Source organism: Notamacropus eugenii, chromosome 4 (genome assembly GCF_028372415.1).
Source record: "Notamacropus eugenii isolate mMacEug1 chromosome 4, mMacEug1.pri_v2, whole genome shotgun sequence".
Lineage (NCBI taxonomy): Eukaryota > Metazoa > Chordata > Mammalia > Diprotodontia > Macropodidae > Notamacropus > Notamacropus eugenii.
Genome location: NC_092875.1, coordinates 216,883,983 through 216,910,985, shown reverse-complemented (window position 1 = coordinate 216,910,985; position 27,003 = coordinate 216,883,983). Strand labels below are relative to the sequence as shown.

Here is a 27,003-nt window from a genome sequence, read left to right as displayed (position 1 = left end):
GATTGTGCCACTGGGTCACTGTGACCTTTTGTGAATTGTATAACTTCTGTGGCATTGAATTTCTTCATCTCTAAGTCAAAGGGTTGGAATAAATGATTTCTAAGATGTCTTCCAGCCCTAATATATATGAAATATATTAATAATGCCCTTCATTCAAATAATATTAATAGTAAAGAGGTTGTCTATGCTGATTAAGGCTGAATAAACCAGGAGACTGAGTAAAATGAAGTCGAAAATGAAAATAAATATTTATATTCATATATAAAATGAAATAAATATTTAATAAGAAAAAAGGAAAGAAAGAAAGAAAGAAGGGGAGGAGAAAGGAAAAGGGAGGGAAAAAAGAGGGGGAAGAGGAGAGATGATAAATAAAAAGCTAAACTTCAACATATTTGAGGATTCCAAAGTATTTTTCATCCAAATCTTTAAATTTATATGAATAAGCAGCCTTAAATATGTTTTATGCACCATATAGACAGGATTATTTCAGGAGAGAAAGATGAGTTGGGAGAGGGCAAATATAATGTAAACATGATTACTCATGAAAAATCTTCTCTGCTAGAATTTCAAGCCTTGGCTAAGACACTGCTCAAATATTTTAATGAGATTTTAAGGGTAAGCTTACATTCTTTCAAAATCAGACTAGCATATCTCAAAATTGAAAGAGACCTCAGAGACCATCCATCCCAACACATACTTGAACATGTCTTGCACCATATGCCATTGAAGGGATCATTCTGTTTTGCTTAATGACCTCCAGTGAACAGAATTTCATTCCATTTTTGGAAATCTCTAATCCCTATGAAGTTTTATTTTACCTCCAGTCTAATTTTTCTTCTTTTCACCTCCTAGTCATTGTTGCTAGTTTTGTCTTCTGGAACAAAGCAGAAAAATTTTAAGCCTTCTTTGATACGTGATAATTCTCCTAATACTTTGATAGCTACCATATCTCCCCTAAGCCCTTTGAGTGAGCTTTGCATTCAGGATAAATATCCCAATCTAATCCATGCATCTATTTAATGTCTACTATGGTCAAGGGGTCTGGGGTTGTAAAGTCAAAATCAAAATAGTCCTTACCCTCAAAGAGTTTGCATTCTACTGCTGTATGAAAAAAGATAAGTACCTGCATGCTCATTAAAACAGGAAATTAAAAACTAACCATTACGGAAATCAGAAAAGGAAGTGACATTTGAAGTGATTCTTGTAGGAAAGTAGTGATTTTAAGAGATGGAAATGAGGGAAGTGTTGCTAACATCTTCCTTCTTGAAATACTTTCCATTTACTTATTGGTGTATATGTTCTTTTCTCTCAATAGAAAATGAGCTTTCTTAGGCCAGTTTCATTTCTCCCTTCATAAGTCCAGCACCTATCCCGATGTCTTGCACAGTGCAGGCTTCTAATTCTTGTTAAATGAATGGATGAATACTTTCCAGGTAAAAGGTATAATATAGAACACTGAGTTCAAGGAAGAGGAAATAGGTAAATTTAGTTGGAATTTTGTGTACATGAAAGGATATTAGTGACTCAGCATTCTTGGAAAGACAATGGATATAGATAGCACATGTGGGAGATAACCTTCAACAAATGTCTTGCCCAATCCTGTCAGAGATTTAGGAAGTAAATCAAAAAATGTATTTATATTCTTCTTAATTATTGCACTATTTTTATCCTTTTTGTCAATCCAGTTTCCAAAGCGCATTATTTTCTCCCACATTTCTGAAAGTAGATAAATGAATTGTCTGACTCTCTTTGTCATGTCAAAGCATACTAAATAAATCATCCTTTCTAAATATAGCTGAATCTGACTGATAAGAGATGTATCCATGAACCATAAGCAATCATTCATCTTCTAGAAGCAATGTCTTTTGATTGTTAAAATTCACTTGCCTTTCTATGTGTCATTTAATTTTGCTTCTCACTAATAGGGGGGATAGGGCATAGTAGTAAATGAATAAGACTTTTGAATAAACCTTGAATATTGGCTGAAAGATTAAATTTTCATCCTGTGCCCCCAAAATATGAGATTGCTACATGTCTTCCCTCCATTAAGGGTTTTTTGTCTCCTAAAATAAAATAGGTAATTTTTCGAGGACTTCTGCAATCTTGTGTAATTTTACCTTGTCCAGTTCATTCTCATTCTACTTCCTATCATGTACTTCATGCTCTAGCTAAATTTGACTACAGATTATTTCCTGTGCTTTTCTACTGCTCTGTCTTTGCTCATACTGTCCCCTACTGTAATATGTAAAAAGATATGTATATGCATGATCATTAAAGAGGAAATGAAAAATCCTAACTCTTAGGGGAACCAGGAAAAGAGGTGGCATTTGAGTTGATCCTTAAAAGAAACTAATAATTTTAAGAGATAGACGTGAGGAAAGTGTTGTTAATAATTTTCTTGAATGCCTACAATTTTCTTCCTCTCTTATCCACATTTATGGATATACTTCCTGACCTTCAAAGGTCTGCTGAAATGTCATTTCCTTCTTGAAGTTGTACATTGTCACCTAGTGGGGAAAAAAAATTGATTGTTTCCTCCTCAGACTTTGAAAAATACTTTGTAGTGCATTCATACATTTCCCATGTTCTATTTTATACAACTATTGTATATATTGAATCCTGTCTAATGTACTATAAAATCCATGAAAGCAGTTTTTAATTTCTGTATAACTTTCAATGCCTCTTCTGCTACTCTGTACACATTAATTACTTACAGGTATATTTAATTTGAAGGTGAATTCCCCAACAGTGTAACTTTATTTTAATAGAAGCTTTCATATCAATGGCAGCTTATCAGGAAAAAGTATTATTCCAGCCTCTATCTTACTCACTCATTCCTTCTTTCTTTGGCTCCCACTCCTTCCTTCCTTCCTTCTTTCCTTCCACATTTATCAAGCACCAATTTTGATGAGGCACTGAGTAAATGGGAATGCAAAGATGAATAGTTAAGATATAGCTCCTGCCCCCTTAAAGTTTCCTAGGTTAAATGAATTTCAAGATCAGAGTAGAATAGCTTGGCAGAAGGGAAAGTGAGAGTCTATTCCAAGCACAAGGGGTGGTATGAAAAAAAGACATAAGGGCAGGAGTGGGAAAATGAAGCAGAACCAAGAGCAAATTAGTTGGATTTAAAACCAAGAAGTAGACAGTGCTGTGGGGGATGAACAGGGAGATGATTTGGTTTAGGAAAACATAAAAGCTTATGTGAATCTTTTGAATTTAATGATGGAGAACTCAGGGATGGCTCGGGAGAGCAAGGTGAGGGGGTCAACAGCAAGAGATAAAGATGAGCTTTGGAAGTATGAAGTGCTTTTCTGATGGCAGCTGGCCACCATGGACTTTTTTTGTTGCTGTTGAAGAGGGCAGGACTCGGGAGGAGGCATTGAGTAGCCTGGCATTGGCTGGGGTGGAGGCGGGGTAATGAAAAACTTAGTTGCTAGCACTTAGAAGAAAACTGAGTGGATCCTGTGTCTTTAAAGCAGTTGCTATCATAAGCTTCCCCAAAATATGTGATTCTCAGCCTGCAGGAATACCAGGCTATTTGTTCTTCATGCCAGATTCCACAAACCAAGCTGGTGTGTGAAACTATTTTTATCTCTATGCAAAGAATAAAGAATCTTAGTCTTGTAAGAATGAATAAAGGTTTATTTAATTATGTGGGGAAATGTTTTAACTTTTTCAGATATGTATACACATATATATGTATGTTTGTATGTATGTATATCAATCAGTATTCATTAAGTACTTTTCACTATTCCAGGCATTTTGTACCCTATGACACTGTATGTTTATCTATTTAGTTATCTCTATCATCTATCCATTAATAGCAATAATAATAGTTTAAATTCATGTAGCACTTACTGTGCTAAGCACTTCAAAATCAATGTCTTATTTGACCCTCATCACAACCCTGGAAAGGAAGTGCTATTATTACACACATTTTACAGATAAGAAACTGAGGCAAACAAGGTTAAGTGACTTGCCTAGGGTAGCATACCTAGTGAGTATCTGAGGTGGTATTTAAACACTAGTCTTCCTGACTCCCAGCTTGGCCTTCTATTTACTATGCCACCTATTGTCTATCTTTTGCTCTGTCTTTATATATGTATATATTCATAGATATACATTGTTGAATAAATGAACAAATCAAATGGGATAGAATAATATCCCTTTCAGAATTAAATAACGTATAACACACATACACAGACAGAAAGTAGCACCACTGTGTGAACAATACTTGTGCATAATACCTGGAACATAGGAGATATTTAGCAAATGCTTATTGATTGATTGCATACACAAACCCATATAAATATGTACAGAGGTAATTGTAAAAAAATACTTTCCTATTGAGCTCATTAAATTATTATCGGTCTTACAAAAGTAATGTTTTTAGTGGGGTCAATAAAGACAGTCTCACAAAGTACATATGTTTATATACGTACATGCATGTATACATATATGTACCTGCATATATATAATATTTTTTGTTGTCCTTTCAGTTGTGTCTGACTCTTCATGACCCCATTTAAGGTTTTCTTGGCAAAAATACTGGAACATTTCCTTTTCTAGGTCATTTTACAGATGAGAAAACAGAGGTAAATAGGGTTAAGGGACTTGCCCAGGGTCGAACACCTGGAGTCTCTGGCCAGATCTGAACTCAAGAAAAGGCATCTAGGCCTAGAATTCTATTCATTGCACCACCTAGCTACTCATAGATATTTAATAGACATTTGCATTTATATGTGGTGCTGTTTCATATGAGAAGCAAGGAAATGTTGAATCTGGGGAAAAACTAAGTTCCAACCCTGCTTCAGGCACCACATGTCACAAACCTCTTTCAGGTTCAATTTCTTCTTTTCCAAAATGAATATAGTAATAACTCCTACCTTACCTAATTGTCATAAGGATCAAATGAGAAAAATGTGTAGAGTGGTTTGCAAACTTTAAAAAATTATGTAAAAGTGAGTTATTAATATTATTATTAATTATAAAGGTTCAGTCAGCCTTGAAATTATGTAGACCTGGGTTCTAGTGCTACCACAGACACATGCTACCTTTGTGGTTATGGACAACATAACAGAAGGGAGTCCCCATCACTGAAGATCTTTAAAACTGAGGCTGGATGCCCACATGTTAAATATGTTGTGTTAGGGATTCTATCGAGGATGTGAGTTGGACTATATATTGCCACTGAAGTCACTCCCAGCTCTGAAATTCCATGATTTTGTGATCTTGTGGGAATAGGTTAAGGACACAGATTTCACTCCTATTGCATGATTGGGGTTTACGTTCAAATATTTAAAAATAGAGAGTGAAGTGAAAAATAAAATCTAGAGGCTTTTACAGGCGTGTGTTGTAATTCCGCCAAACCACACATTAATGTTCTGTTGGACCTCAAAACTCCTTCATTTAGGAAACATTGGGGAGTGATTTTCTTTTTCCCATTTAAACATCAGACTATCTTATGACTAATGTTGCACTGGATATAGTTATTACTAAATTTATTTTCCCCAATAGTACATACATTCTCCTGCTTGGACAGGAGATGAACAGTGAAATTTACCAGGCTAATTAAGTTGTCCTGACACAGGGCAGAAACTCATCATCATGGTTTTCTATGACAAGCCATTTATTTAATCATTTTTCACTGGAAATATAAGAATAATTACTAAAGAGGGACTTTAAAAAAGTTAGCTAGTTCCTATCATGGATTAGCAGAGCCTACCATCATTCTAATATTAATAGAACTCATTGTTTGTAACTCAAAAATGGAAGTAAATTTTATATTAATGGTAGATTTTCTCTGAAAAGCTTCCTTATTTCATCCTCCCCCTTTAATGTTGTTGTAGTCAGTCAGTAAGCAATTATTAAGCAGATACTATGGGCTAGGCCCTCTTCTATGAGTTGGGGATACAAAGAAAGGCAAAAAGTAGTCCCTGCTCTCAAGGAGCTCACAATTTAAAAAACAGTACATTAAACCTATATTTGGCTAATCCTTTGAGAAATTTGAAAATGGCATTCTGTTGATGAGCCTGTGTATGGTGAAAGTATATATGTATATGTGCCTATACACACATACACACACACTCACTGAGACAGACAGAACCCTAAGTATTTGTTAAGCACCTACTATGAGTCAGGCACTGGAATTAATTTTCAACAGAAATGTCCAGTGTTCCTTACCATTCAGATATTATTCATTTAGATTAGTAGAAGAGATTAGTAGAAATAAGCAATCTAAGGCTGCCAATAGAAGAAACATATATCCCATTACTAACCTACCATGCAATCTGCTAAAATAAAGGGTGCCTTGGTGCTAAGTATTTAATATTGTTCTGTTGTTTTCAGTTGTGTACAAATTTTCATGATCACAGGTGGTCACTTGGTCACTTTGTCATTTTGTCATTGAAGTGGTTCACCTTTTCCTTCTCCAGCTCATTTTACAGATGATGAAACTGAGGCAAACAGGGTTCAATGACTTGCCCAGGATCACATAGTTAGCAAGTATCTGAGGCCAGATTTGAATTTACAAAGATGAGTCTTCCTGACTCCAGCCTGGGCATTCTATCCACTGTGCCACCTAAATGATATATTAGATAAAATTTCAACAACTTTGATAAGTAAATATTTTAGGGGCAGAATGGGCAGACATGGTTTCATTCACTTTAGGATCTTTTGATGTGGAAATTGCCTTCATCAATGCAGATCAGTAACGTAAAAAAAGGAAGATAACAAATAAGGGTTTATATAGCACTTACTAAGCACTATGCTAAGCATTTTTTACATGGTAAGTGCTATTATTATCCTCATTTTACTAATTAAGAAACTGAGGCAAACAGAACTTAAGTGACTTGCCCAGCTATTGACCAATATAGTCTTACCTCTGCGATATCTAGAACAAATGTTATCTTAATGGGTTGAAGATTTTCTCTGTGAAAACAAAATAGTGAATTTCTTCATGAAATAGTATTCCCTGAAACTTTTAATAATTAAATTAAATTAATAATTAAAAACCTCTTGCAGATTTGCTCACAAGAAATTGAATTCCTAAGAAGGATGTAAGAGAGAAATAGGAAGTATCCATTTTAGCCTAGAGAAGAGACAGGGGTGAGGACATAATGACTGCCTTCAGTTCACTGAAGGCCCGTCAGGTAGAAGAAGGATTAGATTCATTCTGTTTGCTTTTAGAGAAGAAACTAGAAGCAACATGGAAGTTAGAGGGGGCTGAATTTTGGTTCATCAATAGGAAGAACTTTGAGATAAATACAGCTCTCAGAAAAGAGAATGGGCTGCTTTCTGAGACAGTTAAGTGCCCATCTCTGAAGTGTTTTGAGGAACATTCGGGTGATCATTGGCAGGAATCCTGTCGTAAGGGTATGGCAGAGATTTATACTATACAACCTCCAAGGTCTCCTTCAGTTCAAATTCTGCGATCCCAAGTATGCCGCTGTTGCTAAGGTATTTTGCAATAACCTCTTTCAGCATCTCTTCTTTTGTGGTTCTTTAGCTTTGCAAAATTAATGTATGTAAAACTGAAGAATCACAGGCCCCTCATCATTTTGTCATTTCCATTGTTTGCACCTCACTTACCATGGTTCAGAAGCACAATTCATGCTCCCATCTAATCTTGGTGCCTGAGCTGTGCACATGATGAAAAATGTTACGCTGGTTAAATAAATGTGCCTGCCTCATTTTGTTCACTAAGTGTATGCCAACAGCTGGAGACAGTAATACCCCAAACCCTCCTACCCAGCTACAGTCTCTGTTGAATCATAATCACGTCTTACAGATAATGTGTCTCTGAAAACCCAGGAAATAGATCTCCTATAATGTGCTTTAAATGAGGCACTCCAGATGGGAGACCAGCTAAGTAATATATGGAAAATCCACATTATTCAAAGGCAAGTCTAACATAGCATGTGGGCCCTTTTTAAAATTTATATATAACAACTTTGCTCCCTTTATGGAACAATTTGACAAATGCTGTGTATGTAAATTAGCTCGTCACTTAAAGTCATATTGGTTGCAGAGACTTTCCATTATTATATTCCAAGCTTTTAAACAGGTCTTTGCAGGGCTTTCAAAAAGTGGTCTGCCGAATTGTGTAGCTCTCCACCTGGGTCTATTTAATTTCTTTAGTTTTAAAATCTGTTTACCAGAAGCGCAAACTCAGTTCTTTCGTATTTTTTATCCCCTTATGAATGTGTTGATCCCATTTCTTTTGTCAGTAACACTGTCATGCACAGCCACCCTTTCACTATTAAGTGTTGTTAGTTTGTATAATTTCATTTTTAAAAATCTGTTAAGTACCTCCTACTCAATAATATTTTTTCCTAGGCAAATTGTTTTAATTATTTTCTATCTAACATATTTTCTTTAACTTTAGACGAGTATGATTTCTGAAATTTTATCCCTTTTGTCCCTGACTCTACTTCTATAGATCTAGTCATGTTAAGAGAGCCACTTCCTTTGACAAAGCTAATAGCAACCCCTTCGTGCCTTCTCATTTTGTATAATTCTCACATCTTTCCATAATCAATAAGCAATTATTAAGTGTCTATTGTGTACCAGTTTCTGTGCTAAGCATCAAAGATACAAAGAGAAAAAAAATGAGCAGTCCCTACTCTCAAGGAGCTCACAGTCTAATGGGAGAGGCAGGAACTAGGTGGCACAGTGGATAAAACACCAGTGGATAGAGTGGATAGAGTCCGGAAGATATCTTCCCAAGTTCAAATCCGACTTCAGATATTTACTAGCTATGTGACCCTGAGCAAGTCACTTCACTCTGTTTCTCTCAATTCTTCATCTGTATAATGAGCTGGAGGAGGTAATGGCAAACCATTCCACTATCTTTGCCAAGAATACCCCAAGTGGGGTCACAGAGTCAGATACAACTGAAGAACAAAACAATATATTTATACAGAGGATAAATTAGAGTTAATCAGTAGAGGAAAGGCACTAGAATTAAGGGGAATTAGGCTTCTCATATAAAATGACATTTTAACTGAGACTTGAAATGTCATAGGAATAGATCTGCCATAGTATTTGGTGCCCTGCAGCTCATCTGTAACTTATAATCCAACAGTTGGCTGGTTTTCTCAATAGAAGTTACGTGATTAACTTATGGTCAGATAACTAATATGTGCCAGAAGTAGATTGTAAACTCAATACTTTCCAACTCAAAGGCCAGCCCTCTGTCCATTATACCTTGATACCTATCAAAACCAAAAATGTTTTGTGAAATCAGCTTAAATTCCCAAGACGGAGATTCTCTTTTCCTCCAAAAGTAGCATTTGGATTTGTAAGTGTTCTTTTTGTCTTGTTTTAAGAATTGCTGTGTAGAAACTTATCAAATGGCCCTTGGTTAAAAAAAACTACAATTTAAGGCATTTAGCTCAAAAACAGAATTTGAATTGCACAGAAAAGAACTCTCAAAATGCAGTTGGGGACCTTTTATGGAGAAATATAGATACCAGAAACAACCATCCAGGTCATTGCAAACAGCCTGTATTATGAAATGTAATTTGTTAGATGACAAAGTTCCTGAAAGAATCATTCTCAATAAATGCAATAAGATAAGATAACATCCATGTAAATGCTATAGCAAGTGCACATTTTCTCCTTCTACTGTCATGCCAACTCCGGGCCACCAGGAAAGAAATAATACAATTTTCTCCTTCGATACTTCAGCAAATGAGCAATTGGCCTATATGGTAATCATTTCCACAGGCAAAAGTTACACACTTTTAAAGACCATAAATGTTACCAATATACGTTGCAGCAAATAAGCTCAAAGCTCTATTTCCTTGTATCCTCCTATTTTTCTCGTTACAGGAATCAAAGTTTTGTTAAGTCTCCTTTTTCTGAGTTTCAACATACCTTCCTCTATGTCCTATTCCTTTGCAAAAATTAGACTTTGGTCAGATGTTTCATAAAAATATTGCCTTAATTTATTAGTATAAGGAAGACCTAACTACTAGTAAGAAATTCCAACAATGCTATGATGACTGTTTCGTTAAATACTCATTATGTGGCGTAATGTTAATGGCAATGTGTCACCAGAGAAACAAATCATCCTAAGGCTTTTCCTTTGTCATGTAAGATGATAATGACACTACATGACAAATGTCAAACATAACACAGGAACTTGAGCAGTTAGTCTGATGGGGCAGGTTTTGTATTTTTTTTTTTATCCGATGGCACATTGTAATTGAATATTCAGCAGATCATCTGTGGCTTTTTCTTTATCAGCTTTAGTTGGAGGTAAATAATAAAGATGAGCATGTAATTTTTACAAGGTCCTTTAAACTTTGCCTCATGCTTCTCTGGCTCGTGAATAAGTATTTGACACATTTTTCATGTTTGCAAGAAAAATAACCTGACTCTAAAGGAAGCACAGTATTCAAAGCATTATCCTTTGGCAAAGGAGTATAAATTATTCTAGCCAGAAACATGTAAATTCAAAGCACCTTAGCCCTAGCCCTTTAACTAGATTCTCATTCCACGGTGAAGAATCCACAAAACTAAGCCCTTTGATGCCTTGTTAAGAAGCTGGAAGGCTAAGGTTTCATGGTGATTAGTAAGACTCTTTGTAGGCACAGTCCTTTAGCAAGTAGCAGGTTCTAAACTCCTATTGCAGCTAGGGTCCCAGTATTTCACTTGGAATATAATTGGATCAAAACTAGGAATATAATTGGATCAAAAACAGATTACATCTTTGGTAAGATTTTAAGTGGAGATTGAGGAGCGGGTGTCACACTAGATATTTTAGAAACTTTATGATAGGAAAATTTTAGTTATGTTTGTTGTGCATTTATCTTTCAGTAGGTAAAGAAACGAGTAATAACAAGAGAGATTATTTATGGAATGTCAGCTAGGTTCTAACCATAGATGTTCTATGTAATAGGGATAGCTAGGTGGCACAGTGGATGGAGTGCCAAGCCTAAAGTCAGGAAGACTTAGCCTCAATTCAAATCCAGTCTCAGAAATTTACTATCTGTGTGACGTTGGACAAGTAATTTAACTTGGAAGGGAAATGGCAAAATACTCTAGTATCTTTGCCAAGAAAGCCCCAAATGGGATCACAAAAAGTCAGACATGACTTAAACAACACAATAATTGCTATGAATATGTGCAAAGTGACTTCAGAAATCTTTTAACTTGACCAATGAGAGCTCCATGGAACTTGGTGCTCATTAAACAGCAGATGACCATTTTTATGAAGAGTTGTAGGGTAACTTTGTATCATCATAGTTCTCACTAGCTGCCTCAGCTCTCAGGTGGGCTGAGTCAGGGAGGAGCTTTTGAATTCTATTGTACTCTTGGCTCTTCAGCTTTATTACTGACCAAGAGAGCATACAGTCAGATGATAGGATTCCAGATATTCATTTTTATGGTAGCTTTGTTTTTGGTTTTTTGCTTTTAATTGAAACTGAGGTGAAGTTTTGCTTTTGGGGCTTACTCTTTGGAAGAAGATTCGTGTGCCAGATGAGACCCTGAGTAGCTGTTAAGGAGCCCGCTCAACACACACACACACACACACACACACACACACACACACACACACACACACACACACACACACACACACACACACACACACACACACACACACACACACACACACACACACACACACACACACTCACTTTAAAAATCCGGAGCTACAAAGGAGAGAATGTTCCTCCTAAATGAACAGAATATAAGAAGAATTCTAATGTTTCGAAACTGCTTTTTCTGTTTGTTTCCATGTAGATCATTTCCTGGATATCTTGACATAAAATTGGCAGTATCTATGGTGTGAATTTCTCTCTGGTTAGAAGATTTATTTGAAAATTGGTATTATTTCCAGCAGGAAGCCTGTCTTTGCTGTTAGTGACAGATGTTCATTCTCCATCTGAGTTGGGGAACTTGTCCACAACCACAAAGATATTCTGGTAATTCGATGGTCTATTGTACATGTTTTAGAAATATTAAAAACACTTGGCTATATTTGAAAATAGACATACACACTTATTCACACATACATACATATATGCAATACTTATATCGTTAATGAATTAAGATTGGTGTGGTAGTAATAAGTTTAAAGTAAATTAGAATGTCATAGTATGCCATGATCACCTTTTATCTAGTTCTCAAAAAAACGCTATCAGTTTGAAACAGTAATATATGTGTATGTGTATATATATATATATACACATATTATTCTCATCCTCCCATTCTACTAGGGGAAGTCTTCACATACTTGGAGCAGACATAACATACACATATGTTTATATAAGTATATATACATATGTATATGTATATATAATATCTGTATATGTAAGGGTGATAGGGAAAATATAATTTTGCTTAATTTATAAAATGAAATTATTTGGTTGTTGTTCTCCAAAGTTTTGAGATTTCCATTGTATCAAAAAGTAAGAATATTTTCATGAAAATGATTATCTTAAGATGAAACATATTACAATGATCATTTGTTTTATCTTGACATTAAGTTGTACCAAAGCCATAATCAGTTAAAATCATGTCTTTCCTCACAGCAAATATTCATTAAAAATCCAGATATTTTGCCACATTTTGAGTATAGTACCCATATTTTTCAGGTAGCAGTAAATTATTAGAGATAAATACCCAGAAAAAAGTAGAGTGGTGTAAGTTAATGAGAGTTGCATGACTAGAGGAGGCTTGTTATGTAAGAGTGAAAGATCTTCTCCACCCCTTAATAGGCCTCAGGTGGAGCCCATTAAGGGAAGCTTGATTAGGGGAGGCTTGTTTTGTAGGAAAGCCCACACCTTTTGTTAATTGCTAAGGAGGCACTGGGTCATAAAACATCATGATGCCCTCTGGCTTTGAAAAGTGTATATATACTCTGAGGTGAGCTTTTGCTTTGGGGTCTTTCTCTTTGGAAGAAGATTTATGTGCCCGATGAGACTCTGGGTAGCCTTAAGGAGCCCCTTCACCCTCCCACACACACACCCTCCTTTAAAAACCCAGATATCCGTGCTTCTCTCTCTGATGACAGTTGGATCTGTCTGTTGACCTGTGATATATGTATTGCTTATGATCAGACAATTAGAAGCTCTGTCTAGTGGTCTTTATTTCTCTGTTTGTCTTTTCTCTGTTGGTATATGTGATTAAGGAAGATTGGTGACCCCTCAAAAGTTGCTTTCCTTTTGGAAAAACAGATCTAAGAACCTGTGTTAGCAGGCTGTCCTGGATGTGTCAGGGTGCTACAGGTGGCAATTCTATGCTCTCTGTTTAACAATTCTTTAAATACTTTTAATTGCTATGAAAATTATTAAATTGCTACAAAGAAAGGATCTGGTCAAGTAGAAGAACAAAAAAGGAATAGAAATCATGAAGTGTAGGTGTCTCCTTTTCTATTGATGTCTAAAGAGATTAAAATAGTATCTATGTGAAAATTGAATATTTCATGGACATTTCTAGGATATCTCATAGTTCCCTGGATGAACTGGTCAGGAATATAACTCCAGTTATAACCTGAAGGTAACAAATTAGCATTTAACATAGTACATTTTTTATGCAAAGTACTTTACATATACTATCTCATTAATTTTAAAAACAACCCTTTGAGGTAAGTGCAATTATTATCTATATTTTATTGATGAGGAAACTGGTACTGAGAGAGGTCAAGCAAAACACCTAGGGTTACACAGATAAATAGGCAAAATTTGAACTCAGGTCTTCCTAATTCTGATTCCCAAACTATCCATTATATCATCTAACTGCCTACTATCAGAGAATTAGCTAGATTTTCTAAGATATTTCATTGATCAAGTGATCTGGGATTTTTCCAGTGAGGGTATTCCCCTACTGACACAGAATATATAGGGTCAAAGGAAAATAGATCTAGAGTTAGAAGTTTTCTTTAAAAAAAAAAATTAGTCCAACCTGCTCATTTTACAGATAAGGAAAAGTAGGACTAGAGGGCTTAAGTGTCAATCTGGTCTCAGCCACTTAATAGTACATGTGACCCTGGGTAAGTCATTCAAATTCTGTCTCCCTCACTTTCTTCATCTGTAAAATGAGGGTCATAATAGCAACTACCTTCCAAGACTTTTGTAAGGATAACATGAGACATTGGTAAAGCACTTTGCAGTCCCTAAAACACCATATAAATGCTAGCTACTCTTGTCATTAGATATTAAATGATTTGCTCAAAGTAACACTGGAAATTCCAGAATGCAATAGTCCTTTCCCTGTAATAGTTCCCTATAAATTTCCTTTTAAGATCTGCATTTCACAGCCAACTGCACACCTCTGGACTTTTTCATCATGCCCATGGAATTTCTTCATCCTTTAAGATCACATCAGCCCTAAAATTTATGCCTGTCATTACCCTTTGCTCCTGGGGCCCCTCCTTCCCTCTAAATGGAAAGCAGATACCTCTTTTCTGAGAGCCTCCATTTAATGGAGCCTATCTCAGTCATCTCTTCATTTCTCACCTGACTGCTTTGCTCTCACCTTCTCCATCATGCCTCAGTTCAATGTGCCTTCTTACTCCCATTTTCCTGTTTTTCTTACCCTCCCTTTTCCATGCTTCCTTTTGCACTGTCTTCACCAATTAGATTATAAGATCCTTGAGGCCAGATTGCTTTTTGCCTTTCATTGCATCTTAGGCACTTAGCACAGTGCCTGGCTGTTGTGCATGCAACTATGTGATCCTTTAATACTTGTGTGCCCAGAAATAGTATATCACCCCAAAAATGAACATGACTCCCAGATCCCCAAGGAGATACGTTCTACTTCCCACCATACTCCTCTGGGAGTCTGTGATAAGCCTCCCTGGTAGCCAACAGGGTGAAGGAGCCCTATCTGCCTGACAGAAGGCCCACAAAATGGGTATAGAAGAGTGGCCCAGACCTCGGGTCGCCTTAGAATATGCCTGCCTGACCAACCCAGAAAACAGCCACTGGTAGCCCACAGTCTACCTAATCTGTTACCTCTGATAAGGGAAAGGATTATTTCATCCTGCACAATATTTCATCATGTTCTCTCAGAGATTTTCCGTGGTATATCTACCTAATTTTGTGGAAACTTGTTCTTAGTTTGTTCTTCTATGTGTTGTACTTTTCAATGGTACTGCCTTTTAGAAATATCAAATGTATGTCCTATAGACATCTTAAATTCAACATGTCCAAACCTGAACTCATCTTTCCCATAAATTCTCCCCTCTTCCTAACTTTCCTATTGCTATCAAGGGTGTGTCACCATCGTCCAAGTCAACCAGGTTAAAAAGCTTGTGTCATACTTGATGCTTTACTCTTACCCCACATCCAATCAGTGGCCAAATCCTTTGCTTCTGCCTTCATAAAGTTTCTCATTAACACCTCCTTCTATCTTCTGATACTAATGTCACTCAGATGTAACATGTCATCACATCACACCTTCTGGTTGGTCTCCCTGACTCAAGTCTCTCTCCACTCCAATTCATCCTCCATCTAGTAATCAAACTGATCTTCCTAAAATATAGATATGCCTATACTACTTTCCTATTTAATATATTCTAGCAGCTTCCTATTACCTCAGAGAGCAAATATCAAATCCTATTTTTTACATAATGCCTTTTATAACCTGGTTTCTTCCTGGCTTTTTCAGTTTTCTCAACCCCAGTTGCCTCATTCTGGGTCATCTCCAGTCATCCTGATGAATATCTGGTCACTGGATTCAAATGGCTCTGGAGGAGAAGTGAGGCTGGTGACCTGCACAGCCCTCCCTCACTCAAAACAAAGTCAAGTGCAAGTCATGTCATCATTTCTCTGATGGCATGGTCTTCTCTGGCAGTGAAGGACATAAACACACACACACACACACACACACACACACACACGTACACACACCTTTTCGTATACTATTTCCTTCCACATACTCCAGGGACACTGACCTCTGCTGTTCCTCACACACAACACTCCAACACTATGGAAACTAAGAGTTTCCAAAAACTGGCCTCCATGTTTGGAATGGGCCCCCTCCTCAATTCTGTATTTTGACTTTTTTCAAGTCTCAGCTAAAGTCCCAGTCCTGCAGGAAGTCTTCCCCAGTCCTCCAGGAAGTCTTCCCCAGTCCTCCTTAATCTCAGTGCCTTCCCTATGAGACTACCCACAATTTATCCTGAATATATCTTGTTTCTACACACCTGTTTACATTTTGCTACCCCCATTCGACTATGAGCTCCTTGAGAGTAGGAGCTATCATTTGCCTTTCTTTATATGCCCAGAACTTAGCATAGTACCTGGCAAAGAGTAGGCACTTAATAAATGTTCATTGACTGACAAAGTGCTATATTTGGGTCTTCTCAGAACAGCTGACAGTATTTCTCATCTGAAGATCATGAAGATCATGACGACCATGAAGACATTCTGGTTATGAACATAGTCATAAGGATCCATAACCAATGGATCACCTTATTAATCAGATCAATGTTGGTGTAATAATTTATCTAGAAAAAAATGCAAGTATGTGTGCCAAGAAGTTCTATGTTCCAAAGTCGGAATTCCATAATTCTGAAATCTGAAACATTTGTTAAACCTTGAAGGGTTTTACTTCACATATAAGCATTGTTTCTACTCATATGAATATTCTTTTCTTTTTAAATAATTGACAACTAAAACAATAATAATAATAATGCTTTATTCAGCTACAAAAGTCAGTCTTCTGATTTATCTTTTCAATATGAATAACATTAAATGTAAAGAAAGAGATAGTGGTTTCCCCCAGAGCTCCATATAAATAGCATTGAATGAGAGGAATAATAATTAAACCCCTATTTGTTTATCATTTTACTATTTTAAGAATGCTTTGACCCAGTATAATCTCATCTGAACCTCAAAAATGAACACAAAGTAGCAAGGCTACTTACTACCCTCATTTTGCAAATAAGGAAACTGACAGAGGGAAGTTACTTGACCAAGGTCATGTGGCTAATTTAAAAGCTAGAACCTGAATCCAGTTTTTCACCCTGCATACTCAGTGCTCTTTCCCTGAGCTGTGAAGCCACCACAATGTCAAAGGAACATATTCCATTCTGCTAAATAAAAATGAAATGTGGCATTACATTTTTATTTTATTATGCCAGTAAAATGTTGATAAATTTCTACAAGCTCACCTAAAATTAAATGAAAAATCTATCCATCATCTTCTTATATTGGGTTTCATTTTATGCCCTGTATGTGCATACAGTGCCAATGTAATTGGATTGAAGCAATTCATAATTTCTTCCTGAACACACACGCTCAAACGTGCCAACATGGCTTCCCCCACACCACATATGCCTGTATTTCTGTAACAAGATAAATGATGCTCACATTTATATATTTTTATGTACCACATAAGGGATGTCTAATAGATTTATCAGATTTATAGTTTCTTCATCACAGACCAATAACAAACTAGGGTGGCAGGTGGAGTGTACCTTTCTGTTTCTACTTACCATTACAAATCTCTGAGTAGGACAATATTTGTGGGCAGATCATGAAATCCAGAACCTGTTTATGTGAACACTAAAGAATGAACTTTAAATTGAAGAGCACAATCTCATCTTGCACACTGTATAATTAGAGTTCATTCGATGTCCATTTGATGGGATGGAGAATGACGTGCTTTGGCTGTTGTTTCTCCCATTACTGCTGTCATATGGTGTGGCTATGACTCAGGAAGGACTCCAATTTCCCAGGGCTTTTATTTGTGAAATGATAATCCTATCAGCAGTAATGTTTTGATCTCTTTGCTATATTAAGGGAGATGATGACCTGCATTGTTCTAGGAACTGAAAATACATTTCATTCTATCTTCTTGAGTATCTCATTCACCAAATCTAGAATTTAATTCTATGAAGTCTCTTGGCAATCGCATATTATAGTTTAATGGAAGCACTTTTAGATAAATAGGAAGGAATTTGGGGGCTTATGGGTCTTGTTTTGATCACCCAAATTACCTTCTCTCCTGTCCCCATCTTCAAGCCCTCTTTCAAGATTGTCTGAAAGAGGTCTGTTTTCTGTGTTTGTATCATACATAGGCTAGTAATATACAGTCTTAAAGTCTATACCACCAAGACAAATAAAAGGCCTTCACATGAGCTATTGTGTCTGTTATTTCATAGCATTTAGGCACAGAAATGTCTTATTTTCCTCTCATTGTGCAAACTTTTCTGTAACCTCTTTTCACTGTACATATCTTCCATATATGGGACAATTTCTTGTCACTCTCCTTTGCATCACCTTCCAACTCCTTAGTTGTACTTGAGCTCTGTTGTGGACCATGTTCTCTCTTTTCGCATTTTCTCTTTGACAGCTCATTACCTCCCAGGGGTTCAAGTCTCATTGTTATGCAGATGATTACCAACCCAAAATAGCCATCCCTAAACTCTCTCCTGAATTCTAATCCCACATTGACAATTGCCTGCTGCATATCTTCTTCTTAATATCCCACGGTCACAGCAAACTTAAAATATCCAAATATTGTTTGTCTTTGTCGCTCACACTAGCTTTCCTTTATACTTCCCTAATTCTATTGTGGATGACATTATACGGCTGTTCACTCAGCTTTGCAACTTTGACTCTTTCCTCTTCCTTATACCCTATAGCCAATCAGTTACCAGTTCCCATTGACTCTGCTTCTGCATCACTCCTCATATCCATCTCCATTTCTCAACTCTGATTCAGGCCTTTATTTCCTCTCATGTGGCTTTAAAAATGTTATCTCTGTTCCCAGGTTCTTTCTTCTTCAATCATTTCTTCACACAGTTGCCAAAATAAACTTCCTAAGGCATAGGTCGGACCATGTCACTCTTTACTAAAGAAAAAAAAATCTTTAATTCTTCCTTGCCTCCAGGAGAAAATACAGACTTCTTAACCTGATATTAAGGTCCTTCTCAATCTGACTATCTTCACATATTCTACATTCCAGATAAATAGGGCTACTAGCTGCTACCTATACTCAACACTCTGAGTATAAGTAGTCTCCTTGACTCTTGCCTTGCCACTGGACTCTGGTGTCTCTGGAGGAGTGAGGCTGGTGACTTTGCAGAGCTCTGTCTCACTTAAATCTAATTCACTTGTACATCAAGACATCACCCTTCTGATGTTGTTGGTCATCCTTGAGAATGAAGGATGAACAACAGCACTGAAAACTCTATCTCTAAAGGAAGTTATATATATCTAACTATGTCACTCTCCTATTTAAAATACTCTAGTGGTTACCTATAGTCTCTAGGATGAGCTGTAATCTCTTCGGTGAAAGCCCTTCACAAGCTAGCCACACACCAACTTTAGAATCATATTATATATTAATCTCTTTCTCACTCTCTGCAATTAGCCAAACTGGCCTCCTTCCTCATTCTCTTATTTTTAATCAATAAGCATTTATTTTCTGTTCCCTATATCCCTTAAATTGAAAAAGAAAAAGAAAATGGTTTTTAACAAATATGAATAGTCAAACAAAAAAATTGCTTCATCGGCAATTTCAAAAAAAAGTCTTATTCTTCATCTTGAATCCCTCACCTCGTTGTCATAAAACACTCTAACTGCTATCTTTGTGCCTTTGAATTGTCTGTCCTTCTTGCTTGCAAAACACTCCCACCTCACATCTGCTTCTTAGATTTCTCATTTCCTTCAAATACTGCTCAAGTGACAAATTCTACATGAAGTCTTTGCTAATACTCTTAACTGCTAGTGCCCTCCATCCCAACAAATTTTACCTTGTGCTTATTTTATAAAATCATTCATATATTCTTATCTATGCATGTCTCCCTGGATAGAATAAGCTGTTTTATAAGCTTTTTAAATAAGCTAATATTTTATTTTGTTCTTTATAATCCCAGAACTCAGCAGAGTAAATGACATGTGGACACTAAATTCTTGTTAATTGACTGGTTGCTTTCCGATTTCTACCTTTGTACATCTTTATAATCTGTCCTCTCCCTCCCCATTATGGAATGTGTGTATCTCCACATTTCAGTGTACTTATTTTCCTTCAAAGCTCAGATCAGATCATCTATGATTTTGCTATTGATTATTGTGTAAAATTACCAGCTAAACTATGTTTACCTTTAGGCCAACATTAGAATTAATTTCTATTCCCTAAACACATACTGATTTGATGGTCTAGCTTAATAGGGAGAGCTGCAAATCCCATATCCTTGGCAGATAATTAAGAATTGACCATTACAAATACACTAGGGAGAGAACAAATTTATTTTGTAAAGAGAAGAATTATTCTCTTTCCTAAATCTGTCACCCTTTTGAACTCCATATAACTCCCACAATTTTCTTGCATCGCTTAAATATTCATGTGTTTATGTTTCAATAGCATTACAGCAATCATAATAAAACATCTTTGGAGGACTTGGACAGCCAGGGCTTATAAATTGTCTGACTTCCTTGATTCCTCCCTGAATATCTCTGGTTCTGTATTCTAACCAGCAAATCACATATCTACTATATGCTAGGCACTAGTGATACAAATACAAAGAATTAAATAATTTGTTCTTACAAGGGATATGCTTTCTAATGGGAAAGATGAGTGTGTGCGTATGTGTGTATATATTTATATATGCATATGTGTGTGTTTGTCTGTATATACAACAAATATACGGTGAATAAATATAAATATGTACAAAGACAAAATAGGTATAAAGGACTTGACAAACAAAATACATTTTATAAATGTTAGTTATTATTCTGTGCAACGTAGTTTTGGAGGGAGGACACTAAAAGTTTCAGGAATCAAGAAAAACTTCATACAGAAGATGGTTCTTGAGCTGCATGCACTTTGAAGGAACAGAAGGATTTTGTGCGGCAGGGGTAAGAAGGGAGTACCTCCCATAAGTAGAATGACAAGTGTGAAGCATAGACATGGACAGGGGAGTGGTGTGCAGAAGAAATGGAGTGGAAGTACAAATGAAAAACTAGTTTGACTGAATCCAAGAGTGCAGAAGGGGAAATATTGTCCCATGAGGCAAGAAAGATAAGTAGGCGCAGGTTTTGTAGGGATTTAAAATGACAAACCACTCCAATATCTTTGCAACAAAACCCTAAATGGGGTCACAAATAGTTGGGACATGACAGAAATGACTCAACAACCTCAAAAAAGCTAACCAGAGAATTTTCTCTTTCATCCTAGAGAATAATAGAAAGCATTGAAGTTAGAGTAGTCAGTGGTCAGATCTACTCTTGAGAAAAATCACTTAGGAGTTTGAAGGATGAACTAGAGAGGTGAAAGAGTTTTGGCATGAAGACCAATCAGAAACCTGTCACAATGATGTCATAAGAGCTTGAACTAAAATGATAGCTGTGTGGGTGGGAGAGATAGGATCTAATGTGAAAGGTCTTGTGAAGCTATGAAGAGTAAGACTTGAAAATTTATTGAATGTGTTGGGTGAGTGTTTAAGCAGTCTAGGATAATGCCAAAGGTTCAAATCTAGGACAATGGGATGGTAATGCTTTCACCAGAAATAGAGAAATTTGAAATTTGGGAGGATTTGGTAAGAATGATAATGAATTCAGTTTTGGATGATATTGAATTTAAGATGTCTCTGAGATCCTGTTGGAAATGTCCACTAAGTTACAGATGCACGCATGCACATGCATGCATACATACACACATACATACAGATGTATATATACATCTTACATCCACATGTGTATATGTGTACATATATGTGTTTATGAAGGTATGTGTGTATATCTTCCTCCATATTGGCTCATTACCTACTGCCTGCAAACATGTCCATGCCTCCCCTATCCTGAAAAAAAAAAATTCTCACTTAATCCTTCTCCATCTCTACTGTTGTCCTAGTTTTCTTCTGCCCTTTGTAGCTAAACTCCTCAAAAAGGCCATCTGCAATAAATGCCTCCACTTTATCTCCTCTTACTCTCTTCTTTACCTATTACAATCTGGCTTCTGACCTTATCATTCCACCAAAACTACTACATCCAAAATTATTCATAATCTCTTAGTTGACAAATCTGACCTTTTCTCAATCTTCATTCTCCTTGACCTCTCTACAGCATATTGTTGATCATTCACTCCTCTTTGATTTTCTTTAGGTTTTCAGGATACTACTCTCTTGGTTTTTTCCTACCAATATTACTACTCCTTCTCTGTTTCATTTGCTGGATCCTCATCCAGATCATACCCTCTCACTATAGATGTCCCTCAGGGTTCTGACCTAGGCTCTTTTCTCCCTCTATACTACTTAACTTAGTGATCTCATTAGTTCGCATGGATTTAATGACCATCTCTACACTGATGATTCTCAAATCTCATTTTCCTGCTCTATTCTATCTACTGGTCTCTGATCTCTAACTACCTTTCAGAATCTCCAATTGGATGTTCTATAGATATCTTAAACTAAATATAACCAAAACAGAGCTCATTATCATTCCCCCTAAATCCTCCCCATTTTCTACCTTCCCTGTTACTATAGAGGACAACACCAGTCTCTAAGACACACAATATAGGAGTCATCTTAGATTCCTTATAATCTCTCTCTCTCTCTCTCTCTCTCTCTCTCTCTCTCTCTCTCTCTCTCTCTCTCTCTCTCTCTCTCTCACACACACACACACACACACACACACACACACACACACACACACACACACGCATATCCTTGTTGCCAAAGCCTGGCAATTTCACCTTTGCAACATCTCTTGAATATGTTCCTTTCTCTACTCCAGCCTGACACAGATCCTCAGCAGCTCATGCCTGGATTACTGCAATAGCCTGCTGGCTGGTCTGCCTATCTCAAGTCTCTCACAACTCCAATCCATCTCCCATTTAGACACTAAGATGATTTTCCTAAACCTTGGGTTCAATCTTGTCACCCCCACCCCCAACTCAGTTGACTCCAGTGACTTCTTATGCCTCCAGGAGTAAATATAAAATGTTCTCTTTGGCATTCAAAGCCTTTCATAGCCTAGCCCCTTTTTCTAGTTTCCTTATACCTTACTTCCCACAATATATTCTTTGATCTAGTGACTGTTCCTGGCTCTTCTACAAACAAGATACTCCATGTCTCAACTCTAAAGGATTTTCTCTGGCTGTCCTCAGTGCTGACCTCCCTGGTTTCCTTTAAGTCTCAACTAAAATCCCACCTTCTACAGGAATTCTTCTCTAACCTCTCTTGATTTCAGTGTTTTCTCTCTTTTAATTACTTCCCATTTATCCTGTTTGTAGCCTGCTTTTTATTTATTTGCTTGCATGTTGTCTCCCCCATTATACTGTAGGCTCCTTGTGCCCAGGGACTACTCTTTACCCCTTTTTGTATCCTCAGGGCTCAACACACTGTCGAGCACATAATAAGAGTTTAATGAACGTTTATTGAATTGAACTGAATGTTGTTCATCTAGCCACAGTTTAGATATATAGATATAGATACTCATTCATATATATATATATATATATATATATATATATATATATATATATATATACACATATATATAACACATATATGTATGTATATATACATATATACACACATTTCTGTGTGTCTATGTGTGTTTCTATGTATATGTACATGTACATGTTATGTATATGTATGGTGCAGCAAGGTGACTCAGTGGATAGAGCTCCAGGCTTGGAGTCAGAAAGCTCTAGGTTCAAATTTGGCCTCAGACACATGCTAGCTATGTGACCCTGGGCAAATAACCCTTATTTGTCGCATTTCCTCATCTGTAGAATAGAGACACACTAGAGAAAGAAATGTCAAACCACTCCAGTATCTTTCCCAAGAAACCCCATGGACAATGTCAGTTGGGTCACGTAGAGTAGGGCATGACTGAATGACTGAACAACAACAAAATATATATGAATTGAGATAAATTAAACCTGTGGGAGCTGATAAAGTTACCAAGGTCAAGGGCATAAAGAATGAAGAGAAAAGGTCTTAGGTCAGAACCTTAGGAAATATCCCTTATTAGGGAATTATACAGATGATGAGCAAGCAAAGATATTGATAACCAGCAGTTAAAGAAGAAGGAACAGAGTACAAAGAAACTAGTATCATGAAAACTCAGAGGAATAAGTATCCAAGAGGACAGTATGAGCAGCAATGTCATATGCAGGATATAGGTTGGGAAGGATCTGGTTGAAGGAAAGATCATCAGATTTGTCAATTAAGAAAACAAATCTAAAAGATATTCTGATTCTTTTCCAAATAGAATGGGACAATTTCACACTTGGGACACTAATAATCTAAGAATCATACAGATCACATATGGCATAAAAGTTATCATCTTAAACCAACGCTCAAACACCAGGAAGAAAATTCCTCCATTGTGTTTAGTTTATTGGCTGTTCTTATGATCAGATTATCACTTGTTGATTATTGTCTGAATGATTACATGTGAAAGAAAATGGGAATTGTATTCTAATACTGGAGTTGATTTAAAGTTGGTAGATAATTAGTTCATAAGAAACTAAAGTCATTATGCACAGCATGCCAGGGCCTGACTAATAGGACAAAGGTATTATGTCACTTGAATGAGACTAAGAGATCAATTATCTGATTTGAATTTCCAATAAATTGGAGTGAAGTGAGACTTGAGGCAAGCTGACCCACCAATTGGCAAAAAACATGTGAGTCAATAAAGTTTCTAGAATCTAGGAACTCTAATAGATAGACTATATTCTCTTGGAGAATCTAATGAACTAGGTTGAATAGAGTCATTTTTCCTCAATAAACATTATGATTTTAGAAATGTAGAGAATCACTTGTGTAAGAACAGAATGATGGTAACAGTGTAGGAATAGAATAAAGTTTTTTGAATAGGATATAAAAATTTTAACAAACTAGAAGTTCAATATGAACAATTATTTTCCAAAAGGAAAAAAACTATGAGGAGGTGGAGGCAAGATGGCAGAGAAAGGACAGCTACTCACCTGGGCTTTCCCCAATACCGCTTAAAACACCCTTAAATAATGCCATAAAACAATTTCTGGAGCAGCAGAGTGAAATAATATTCCTACCAAAGGCAACTTAGAAGATCAGTAGGAAAGGTCTTTTGCATTTGCCTGAGAGTAGAACACAATTTGGAGCACAATCCATGATAGTACAACCCCAGCCCCAGCAAAGACCTAGCACCAGCAAACCAGGAGCAGGCCTTGGGAGCCACTGAGTCAGCAGGAGCAGTGTCTGCTTCCAGAGTTCTCAGCCCACAAATGATAAGGGCATTGAACAACTGATCAGACAGGAATTACAGGGGTCTCTTTGTTAGCACAGAGGCAGGACTCTGTTGTTTCACCCCAACTTGAATCTGGGTCTCAGTACTGCTTGGCAGTCCCAAGGTGAGGAGAAGTACTAGCACACCAGAGCTTGTGGTAGCAGTGAAGAGGGGCCCTTCTTCACAGTTCCAGGGCAGAAAAGAGTGCACAAGCCAGGAGAGTAGTAATTACCTCTCTGTACATCATGCCACCTTGGAAAAACTGAGAACATACAGGTCTCTATAAGTATCTCTGAAAACAGTTGCATGTAAAGCTTGGGACAGTGCTCCTTCCACCTTGGAAGCAGAGCCCTACTTTAATACAAAATTAAAAGTCAAGAAAAAGGCTGGCAAAATGAGCACACAACAGAAAAAAAATTCTGACTATGAAAAGTTACTATGGTGACAAGGAAGCTCAAACACAAACTCAGAAGAAGATAACAAAGTCAAAGCTCCTATATCCAAAACCTCCAAGAAAAACATGAATTGTTCTCAGACCATGAAAGAGCTCAGAAAGGATGTTGAAAATCAAGTAGGAGAAGTAAAAGAAATGATGCATGTGATGCAAGAAAATCATGAAAAATGAGTCAACAGCTTGGTAAAGGAGACCCAAAAATACTGAAGAAAATAACACCTTAAAAATTAGACTAGGCCAAATTGTAAAAGAGGTACAAAAAGCCAATGAAGAGAAAAATGCCTTAAAAAGCATGAATGATCAAAGGGAAAAAGAGGCCAAAAAATTCACTGAAGGAAAAATGTCTTTTAAAAGTAGAATAAGCCAAATGGAAAAGGAAGTCCAAAAGCTCACTGAAAAAAAAAATTTTTCTGAAAAATTAGAATGACTTTACAAGAAATCAAGAGAGAATAAATCAAAATCAAAAAAATGAAAAAATAGAAGGCAATGTAAAATATCTCAGTGGAAAAACAACTGATTTAGAAAATATATCCAGAAGAGATAATTTTAAAATTATTGCACTACCTGAAAGCCATGAGCAAAAAAAGAGCCTAAATATCATCTTTCTAGAAATTATCAAGGAAAACTGCCCTAATAGTCTAGAACCAGAGGGTAAGATAGAAATTGAAAGAATCCACTGACCACCTCCTCATAGAGATCCCAAAATGAAAACCCCCAGGAAGATTAATATAGCCAAATTCCAGAGCTCCCAGGTAAAGGAGAAAATATTGCAAGTAAACAGAAAGAAATCATTTAAGTACTGTGGAGCCACAGTCAGGATAACATGAGATTTAGCAGCTTCTACATTAAAGGATTGGAGGGCTTGAAATATAAAATTCCAGAGAGCAAAGGAACTAGTGTTACAGGCATGAATAACCTACCCAGAAAAACTGAGGATAATTCTTCAGGGGAAAACATGGATATTTAATGAAATAGAGGACTTTCAAGCATTCTTGAGGAAATGAACAGAGCAAATAGAAAATTTGACTTTCAAATACAAGATTCAAGAGAGGCATAAAAAGGTAAACAAGAAAGGGAAGTCATAAGTGACTTAATATGGTTAAATTATTGACTTTCCTACATGGGAAGATGATACTTGTAGCTCATAAGAACTTTCTCATTATTAGGGCAGTCCGAAGGAGTATGTATAGACAAAGGTACAGGTGTGAATTGAATATGAAGGGATGATATCTAAAAAATAAAATTAAGGGGTAAGAGGGGAATTTACTGGGAGAAAGAGAAAGGGAGAGGTAGAATGGGGTAAAATATATGACATTAAAGAGGCAAGAAAAAGCTTTTATAATCCAGGGAAAGGGAAGGGTC

The 27,003-nt window shown here is 36.6% G+C and overlaps 1 protein-coding gene across 1 annotated transcript in view; it reads left to right on the top strand.

Annotated features, from left to right (window-relative positions):
• The window catches only part of DOK6 (docking protein 6), a 663,764-nt gene that overhangs the window by 529,759 nt on the left and 107,002 nt on the right, over positions 1-27,003 (top strand). The gene's annotated exons all lie outside the window — the stretch shown is intronic.